This window comes from Adiantum capillus-veneris, chromosome 12 (assembly GCF_014529385.1).
Source record: "Adiantum capillus-veneris isolate H3 chromosome 12, ASM1452938v2, whole genome shotgun sequence".
Lineage (NCBI taxonomy): Eukaryota > Viridiplantae > Streptophyta > Polypodiopsida > Polypodiales > Pteridaceae > Adiantum > Adiantum capillus-veneris.
The window spans coordinates 40,724,060-40,734,291 of NC_140942.1; the positions used below are offsets into that span (position 1 = coordinate 40,724,060).

General features: G+C 42.7%; 1 pseudogene; it reads left to right on the top strand.

Annotated features, from left to right (window-relative positions):
• Window positions 1-1,106: 1,106 nt before the first annotated feature.
• Window positions 1,107-3,020, top strand: LOC147445628 (uncharacterized; annotated as a pseudogene).
• Window positions 3,021-10,232: the final 7,212 nt, after the last annotated feature.

Consider the following 10,232-nt stretch of genomic DNA (forward strand, 5'->3'; position numbering starts at 1 on the left):
TTCAGGGGGCTACCAGGCAAAGACCTAGGAGACCACCACAACCCATTCCAATGGCTCAACCACCACCCAACCCAAAGGTCAAGGCAGCCAAGTTTAGAGCAGGGAGTAAGGAAGATGCTGACTGTCATGTGGCACAGTTTGAAACTAAGTGGCAGGCAAGTGGCTATCAGGTGATGTATGCTGATGGAGTTAAAATGGAACAGTTTGCTGCCACATTGGAAGGAAAGGCCATGAGTTGGTTCAGCCAATATGGCATTGCACATTTTGCTACTTATAATGCTTTGAAGCAGGCATTTCTGCAGAGATTTAGAAAGGAGAAGACTCCGACTGATGTCCTGAGAAAACTCAGAGACATTAAGCAAAATAAGATGCTGGTTGAAGACTATGCACAGAAGTTCAGAATTTTAGTAGAAAGATTGTAGGGGAATGAAAGACCCACTAATGAAATGTTAGCAGGTTATTTTTTGAAAGGATTGAGAAGCAGCTTAAAGGGAGCAGTAGCTAGCATTGATATTGCTGGAGGTCTGGATGACCTTGTTACTGCTGCTGCAAGGGTGGAGAAGAGACTTGGCATGACCAAGGCAAAAGGAAAAGAAGACAGTGACTCAGATTTAGAAGAAGCATCTGAAGACACAGATTCCAGTGGGAACTCAGATTCAGACTCACCATCAGACAGTGATGAGGAAACAGAAAAAAGAAAGAAGAAACAGAGCAGTAAGAAGAAGAAAGTCAAGCAAAAGCAGAGCATTGAGCAAGATTTGGTAGGCAAACTTAAAAAGTTTGGTTATTCTGTTGTAGCACCTAAAGAAAAAGTGTATTGTCACATTTGTGAAAGGGATGGACATAATACTGCTAGCTGTTGGTACAATCCAAAGAATAGAGGGCAGACAACACCTAACATAGGAAGAGGAAGACCAGAAGTTGGAGCCAATCAAGCAGTACCATTTAGGGGAAGACCACCATTTCAGAGGGCAAGACCTCCTAGACCTCCTTGGAGAGAGCAGGAGAACAATAATAATAGGAGACCCCGTGTGTACTGTGGTGCACCAGATCACTGGGTAGGTCCCAATTGTGCTTTATGGGTGAAGCATAGGGAAGAAAGGGGAATGCCCATTGTGAGATATAATCAGCCCAATCAACCTGGAAATCAGCAACAGCAGCAACAGCAACAACAGCAACAGCAGCAAAATCAGCCAGCAGCTCAGGCAAATGTAATCTTGTTTGATGTGTTTTCTCAGGATGAGCAGATTCAAGATACTGACCAAGAACAGGAGCAGCAAGGGAATGAAGAGGAACATCAATGGGCTTGTGACTGTAACCAATGTGTGCAGGAGGATCATGTTGAAGTTCTAGCAGTGACTAGGTCTAAGGATAAAGCACCTTTGGATTGGAAGGAGCAAAAAGGGGTAAGAGATCAGGTTACAAAAAGGATTGCTAAACACCAGGCAAAGCAGGTGGATGTTGAGGATGACCCAAATGAGAAGTAAGAGCAGAATAATGGGAGTAAGGAGGTGGAGAATAAACAGGATAAGGACTGGTTTGAAATACTTATTAGCTCACCTCTTCAATTATCTTTGGATCAGTTGTTGCAATTGGTTCCAGCTTTCAAAGACAGATTGTTCAGAAAGCTGCAGAACCTGAATGGACTTGGCACAATGGACAGGCAGTTGTCTCCAGCAGTAGCAAATAGAATTGATCCAGCAGATGTGGACTTTGTGGTACCAGTTATTAAAGTACAATTTCTTGGAGAAAATTTTGATGATGTGTTATTGGATGGAGGCTCTGGGGTGAATATTTTACCAGAGGCAGTGTACAAAAGAATGGAGTTGGGAGCTCTGGCTCCAGCACCTTTTCAGGTGAAAATGGCAGACCAATCTAGGGTACAACCTTTGGGAATTCTCAAAGCACAGGAAATTCAGGTGTCAGGATTATCCTTTTTTGTTAATTTTGTTGTACTGAGAATGTCAGACTCAGCAGCTGCATATGAAATGCTGTTAGGAAGACCTTGGTTCAGATTGGCTAAAGTAAGACAGGACTGGGGAGAAAATGTTGTCATATTGAAGAAAGGGAAGAAGAAAGTAACCATACCTATGAGGGGAAGGAAGATGGTTCCATTAAGTGAGAAACCACTGTTTGCTCAGACTATTAATTTTGCTGATGAGGTCACAGATGACCAAGAGGAAGAGTTCTTGAAGGCCAATCCAACTGTTGTACCTGTGTTTGAAGTAGATGTGGAAAGCATGTTACAGCAAGGTAAGGAACAGGATGAGCCAGATACAGGTTTAGCACCAGGACAAACAGTGCAGGGTAAGGAACTGTTACAGTTGGTGGACCAGAAATATGCTATCTCTGATAAGGAACAGATTCAGCAGGAAGAAAAGGAGGCCAGGGATATGGCTGAGAAAATTTATGAAAAGAAGTTTGGGGCATCTAGCAGGGTAGAAAAGGATGAACTTCAGGAGCTGAATTTAGGAACAGAGGCAGAACCAAGAATGGTCAAAGTGAGTGCACACATTCAAGGGGAATTTCTGGAACAGCTGTTGCAATTATTGGTTGATTATAAGGATGTGTTTGCTTGGGATTATTCTCAGGTGAGAGGCATTGACCCAGCACTACATCAGCATAGGATTAATTTGAAAGAGGGTGCAAAACCAATTGTGCAGCAAAGATATAGAATGAATCCTAACTTTGCCAAACAGGTGAAGGAGGAGCTTGATAAGCTCCTGGCAGTAGGGTTCATTAAACCTGTACATGAAGTATCATGGTTGTCTCCTATACTGGTTGTGCCAAAGAAAAATGGAGCCTTAAGAGTATGTGTGGATTATAGAAAATTGAATGCAGCAACCATTACTGATCCCTTTCCTATGCCATTTTGTGATGCTGTGTTGGATGCAGTAGCTGGTCATGAAATGTACAGCTTTTTGGATGGTTTTTCTGGTTATAATCAGATTAGTGTTGCTGAGTCGGATCAGCATAAAATAGCTTTTATAACTGAATCGGGAGCCTTTGCCTACATTTAATTTTGTTGCTCATAAGGTGTTTGAACCTTACTTACAGGACTTTATGAGAGTCTTTGTGGATGATTTCTCAGTGTTTGGAAAGAAGGATAAACATCTGCTACATCTGAAGCTCTGTTTTGAAAGATGCAGACAATTCAGGATGGCTCTGAACCCTTATAAAAGTGTAATTGCTGTGAGGAGTGGAATACTTTTAGGACATGTGGTGTCAGAAGCAGGAATGGCCATAGATGTCAAGAAAATAGAAGCCATTCAAGCAGCACCAGTTCCTACCAATGTTAAAGAATTAATGAGGTTTGTTGGACAGACAAAGTGGCACTCCAGATATTTGAGGTATTTGTCTAATGTATGCTTGCCATTAACTCAATTAACAAAGAAGGATGTGGCATTTGTATGGGATGAGCCTCAACAGAAATCATTTCAGATGTTGAAGAAAATGATATCAGTAGCACCAATTTTGCAGCCACCTGATTGGTCATTGCCTTTCATGTGTTTGTTGATGCCTCGGATATAGCAATAGGAGCTGTACTGATGCAGGAGAAGGAGAAGGGATGGTTCAGACCTGTGTATTATGCAAGCAGGGTTCTCACAGGTGCAGAAAGAAACTATCCTGTGACAGAAAGAGAAGCTTTAGGGATGGTATATGCATTGAATAAGTTCATGCATTACTTGTTGGGGAACAAGATAGCTTTTCATGTTGATCATCAGGCCTTGTTGTATTTGATCAAGAAGCCACTTCTTACTGAAAGGCTTGCAAGATGGATGTTGTTGTTGCAGGAGTTTGACTTTCAGATTGAGCATACTCCTGGGAAGGAGCATGTAATTGCAGATTATCTAAGCAGGATTGAAACAGGTGAAGCACCTACTGGGGTAGATGATGCACTTCCTGATGCTCAGTTGTTTGATGTGCAGACTGCTGTGACTGATTCTTGGTATGATCAGTTGCTGATGTTTTTGATTGATGGAACTATACCAAGGGAGTTCAATGCTGATCAGAGAAGAAAATTTGCACTGAAAACCAGACCCTATTTAGTTATTGCAGGGGCACTATATAAGAAAGGAATTGATCAAGTGATAAGAAGATGTGTGCCAGAATTTGAGCAAAGTGCAGTCTTGCAGGAAGCACATTCAGGCACAGTAGGAGGGCATTTCTCTGGAGATATTACAGGGAAGAAGATTTTGCAGGCTGGATTATGGGGGCCCACAGTTTTAAAGGATGCACATGATTATGCCAAAAGATGTGTAATTTGTCAGAAAACAGGTCAACCTGATTCAAACAGGGATAGGATGGGGGATCATCCTATTTTGCCTTTGGAACCTTTTCAAAAGTGGGGTTTGGACTTTGTAGGACCTGTTAAACCAACTTCCAAGAGGGGATGCAGATACATTTTAGTGGCTACAGACTATTGCACTAAGTGGGTAGAAGCAGTAGCATTGAAGGATAATAAAGCTTCAAGTGTGGCCAGATTTCTTTATCATAACATTATGACCAGGTTTGGGTGTCCAGTGGAGCTGGTAAGTGATAGAGGAACTCATTTTCTGAATGAAGTAATTTCAGAGCTAACAAGGACACATATGATTATGCACAAGAAGTCTACAGCATATCATCCACAGGCTAATGGTCAGGCTGAGAGCTCCAACAAAACACTGATAAGGATTTTGAAAAAGATTGTGACAGAGAATCAGAAGGATTGGGATGATAAGTTGGATTCTGCCTTATGGTCCTTCAGAACAGCTGTCAAAGTCACTGCTGGTATGACACCATTCAAGCTGGTGTATGGGCTGGAAGCTGTGGTGCCTATGGAGTTTGTGGTACCAAGTTTAAGAGTCTCAGCAGAGAAGCAGTCTCCAAAGTTGTCAGTACTACACAGGAACAAATATCTGATGCAGCTGGAGGAGGATAGGTTGGTAAGCTCTTACATTACTGAAGTCATACAAAGAAGAAGACAAGCATGGGTGACCAAGAATGTGAAGTTCAAGATCTTTCAGGTTGGAGATTGGGTAATGTTGTACAACTCTAAGCTGGGACCACATCTTGGTAAATTGTCATTGAGATATCAGGGACCATATCAGATTGTGCAGGATAAAGGACAAGGGACATTCATCATAGTTGATGTGTTTGGTACAAGAGTGGAAAAGGCAGTTAATGGTTTCAGGCTGTAGAAATTTCAGGGAAAGCCACCTCATTTGGACTGGCCAAGTGTAGCCTGTATGACTGTAATACCCCTACAGCCAGGAGATTCAGAATCAACAAAAGGAAAAGGCAAAATGCTGGCTTGCATGGATTTTAGGAGGTCTTTTCATAGTATCCCATATAATTCACAGGTTGGAGGAAGCAGGCAGTTCCAAAGTGCACATCCGATTCAGCATTGCAGATGTTGGAAGAGTACCTGTGTCGGAACTGACCAAGTCGGAATTTTTAATAAGAAATTATTAGGCCCGATTAATAGCCTCGGGGAGCGTGCTGAAAAGAAGTTTCGTAGCACTTCAAGGATACCGGGTGGAGATATGTGTGCATGGTGCAGCGAGTATAATCATACATGCAACAAAAGTTCAGTACGTCCAGTTCACATGCAGCAGCGCAGAGGATTCGGGTTTTCGCTTGAAGAAGCCTTATTCAGTCCTGCCATGCCGAAAGCAAAGCAATTGGTGGCCATGCAACCACAGCCTGATGAGGAGCAGACCAAAGGTTCGGGGCGACGTTTGAGAAGCAAAGCTCTGCCAATGCGGCTTGACGTAAGCAGTGCAGACGAAAACAGTGACTCTGCAGAAGAGGAAACGCCAACGCCGACTCCTGTGTCAGAAGGTAAGGTGATGCAAGCATTAATGGACCCTTTTATGGACTTCAAAGTTGACATAGATTGTCAGGCAGAGCGCAACGCCATATGGTTGCAGCAGGTAGGATTGTATGAGTTTGCGATTCTGCCTTGGGAAGAATGTAGAAACAATGTGTATGCAAAGTCTCAGTTGGAAATACTTAGGAAGACGAAGGGGAGAGTGTCACCGCATGTGATACTCAGTGTGGAGTTGGTGTCTGAGGTGTTCAAGCTGCCTTTGTATCCCAATACACCTATTCCAAAGTGTTCAGAGGAAGCACTGAAAAAGGAGTTTGGTCCAAGAGAAGGAGGCAGGCAGTATTACATGTTAAAGAATGTGGCATATGCTAGGAGAGAGTAGCTTAAGTGGTACTTGGAGAGGCTATGCTTTATTGTGAAGTTTGACTATATGTCAAAAGAAAACTTTGCTCCATTGAGCTATGCAGAGCAAGGAGGAGAAGTGAGCTGGGCTCACTGGGTGTATGAAAAGTTGGCAGCAGAGATTCATTCTTCAGACAAAAGGAAGACACAGGCAAATAGTAGGTTATGTGGTTACTTGTCAGCATTGTTCTTTTTTGCACAGAGAGTACAGAGTGGTGAAGCAAGGTGGCCTGTGAAAGCAGAAAAACTGGTGCAGGAGAAGTAGCAACCAGTTCAGATTGAGCAGCCTATCATGGTGCATTCTGAAAAGATAGGATTTGTGAAGTTTAATGCTAAGCATATGGAGGATTATGAGGATTTGGTGAAAGCCAAATATACTCCAGGAGAGGCCTTTGAAGAAATCACAGCAAAAATGCAGTTTGTAGATTTTGGCACCATGGATGTTGATTCACCAATGCAGGTAAAAGAAGAGGAAACACCAATAAAGCTTGGTAAGGCTTTCACATTATCCAATAAGAGGAAGAAGTCTGAACCAGTCAGCAGAGTGTTTTCCAGATTAGACTTTAGTGCTGAGGAAGTCTCTGGAGTATCAGTAGATACTAGGAAATTGGACAGTGATAAAGTAGTTCAGATGCTACAGCAGGTGCAGGAATTTGTGAGGCAGCAGAATAATATGCTGAAGGTTCAGAGTATGCAAGCTGAAAGGAATGCAGAAAAGTTGATGGAGTTTAAAGGACAGGTGTCACAGGTGAAAGAGTTTGAAGAGCAGATAGCTATGATGAAAGTAAAGTATGAGCAGGATATGGAGGAAACAGTGGGGAAACAGAAGATGGAGTTAGCAAAAGTGAAGAGATCATTGGGGGAGTTTAAGCAATGGACTGAGAAAGTGGAGGCAGCTGTTGCTTTGGAGTTGGAAGACATGGCAAAGAGGAATGCAGAGTTACAGGTCACTGTGGAGATGCAGAGGTTGAGATTGGAACCTTTGCAGATACTAGAGCAACAGATGTTGGCACAGGAGGAAATTAGCTTGAGTGTAGTATTAATGAAAGAAGGAGAAGTGTCTATCCTCAAGCAGCAGTTAGCTTTGGTTGCACAGGAGATGTGGCAAAAGACCAAGGAGAGAATGGGATTTGTCATTAAGTATCCATATGAGGTGATAAAGGCAGGGTTAGTGCATGAGGTAGAAGCACAATTGTTGAAGGAAGTGGAGGAATTGCAAAAGGAGAGAGACTGTTTGAAGCAGCAAGTTCAGCAGATGGAAGAGAATCAGAGACAGCAGCTTGCAGAGGCAGAAAAGAAAGAGGAGAATTTTACTAATAGTTTTTTGATGCAGGATGTAGCTGAGGAGAAAGTTGCAGAAGAGCAGATTGATACTGTGATTGCAGATATAGCACAAGAGGTGGAAATGGGAAAAGCTGATGCAGCAGAGTCAGATGCAGTAAAGGAAGCAGAGCTGGTGGATCATAAAGTGAATGCTGAGGACCAGAGTAAGGAAGAAGCTGTGCAGTAGAGGGTGGATTCCTGATCAAGGGATCTGTGGATCCGGGTCAGATATCTGCGAAATCTACCACCGGGACGTGCCATGTGTTGAGAGGCACATGTTAGAAACTGACTCTGAATAGCTAAGTCGGATTTTGACTTATCGGATATTTACTGAGCTGTATTTTGCTAAGTCGGATGTAACTGTCTTTCAGTTGCAGTCTGCTGAATGTCTTGTGACTGGGTAGTTAAGTCGGATTTATCTATATAAGTGGGGAATGTATCTGCGCACGATGTATCTGTTCTCTGATATGAATGTGATGATGATGGTGCAGTGCAGCAACTATTCAGTGTATTGTCTCTGCTTACTCTGATATTCTTTGAGTAGTTATGTTTACTGTGTCTGAATTGTTGTTGATGAAGTATGGTGGAGTAGATGGTTATTCTTGCTGTGTATGATGTTCATGTGTTGACCTAACCCACAACAACCATATAGCTACGCACTTTCAACAATCAGCTCATCACTGGTGGGCTAGCCTTTGTGGCAATGGCGAAGCCCCAAGGACATAGAAAAATCTATGAGTTTCCATCATGAAGCAATTCCTTGCAAGCGATGCAAAGGACAAAGTGCTTACCGAATGGCGCAGCTTGAAGCTTCTCTCTCACGAGTCTATCCACAAGTATGTAGACAAGTTTTGGGATTTACATCTCAAGGCCACTGTTTTTCAAAAGATAGACTTTGCCGAGCAAAGGTAGCAATTCTGTGCAAGATTACCTGAAGAGATGGCCAAATACATCAGCTCTCAACGGCCTAGTTCTATTAGCGAAATAATCCATCACACCATGGTTTCTTCACACATTAATTTCCATCAAGGGGATTGATTGAATGTCAAGTCCATGGAAAACAAAGATAAATATGATGCAAAAGGGAAGACCAATGCTCAAAATTCCTCCCAAGGCACTTCCAACAACAACAACAACAACAACTGGTCGAAGGAGAAGGGAGTTTACAAAGGTAAAAACAAACTCTCTCCTGAAGAGCTTGAAGCTTTTCGCAAGGACCATAAGTGTTTCAAGTGTGGGGAACAAGGACATGGCTATCGTTCTTGCCCAAAAAGAATGCTCGCAATGAGACTCCTAGGGCTTCCACCATCGAAGCTCCAAAAGAGGACGCTCATTGCAAAGGATCATCACTTTCGTATGCTTGGGGAAAGATAAGAGAGCATGATGCCTTCATCTTGTTTGACCCTGGTGTTGAGATGTCGAGCTCTACATCTTGAGCTGGCATCCACTATGGGTCTTGGCCGCTTACGGAATTTAATCACTGGCGCGTTAGGTGACCGACACGGAGGATCTCTGCCACTGATTCTACAGCTTGACTACACTTATAGTGCCAGCCTAGTACGCTTCTAGCGAGTTCACACTTAGTGACCGCATGTACATATGTGCTACTTTTCAGTTTTAGCACTTAGTCATTTTGTACTCTCTTTTCTGTGAGAAGAAGAAGAAGCTTTCCATCTCTGTGTGGTGTGTGCTTGTCTTGTGTAGCTCTCTTGCATCCTCTTTCTTTACACCTGGCTCTACTCACAACTTCATATCAACGGAGTTGGCTACCAAGTTGGGCATTCAAGATTTCAAGATGGGAGATATGGTAACGGCTGACGCAGCTTCAAGGGACAGCAAGCCTCCGTTACTCCCTTGATTGGGAAGTTGAGGCTTCATGTCCGAAGTTATGTCGACAAAGAAGACTTCTTCATCTCTCCTCTCCAACATGAGGATGCTATCCTAGGGGCACCATGGTTTGATCGCATGGCTGCCAATATGAAGTTCCCTGAAAGGAGAACCTACATCACCTATAGGGGAAAGAATATGTATATAGATGCTAGTGAGCATGGTCGCACTATTCCACTTGTAAATCCTCCTACTTTTTTTAAGTCAAAGAAGAGCTCAGTTTCTGCGTATATGATTTTTGTCAAATAGTCTCTAAAAGATTTTAATGTTTCATCAAATGTAGATGGTAAGAATCAAGAAGAGTTAGACTTGTCTAATTTTCTAAAAGGATTCCAAGATGTGTTCATCGATGATATCCCTATGGAGCTACCTCCAAAACGAGGGGATGATGACCATCGTATTGACTCCTTCCAGGAAGCTCACCGCCTAACAAGCCTCATTATTGAGTCTCTCAAGCTCAAGAAGAGGAGATCATGAGGCAAGTACATGAATTGGTGGAAAAAGGGATGGTGAGGCCTAGTTCCTCTCCCTTTTGTTCTCCAGCTTCTTTAAGGCAAAAGAAAGATGGTACATACCGTATGTGTGTGGAGTATCGAGCATTAAGCCATATCAGTATCAAAAACAGATTTCCCATGCCTCGAGGTAGAATATCTGTTTGATAAGCTACAAGGCTCTACCTACTTCAATAGGATTGACATTAAGAGTGGCTATCATCAAATAAAGATAGTGGATGAAGATATCCTAAAAGACCGCATTTTGCACAACGTTTGGTCTTTATGAATATGTAGTCATGCCTTTTGGTTTGACT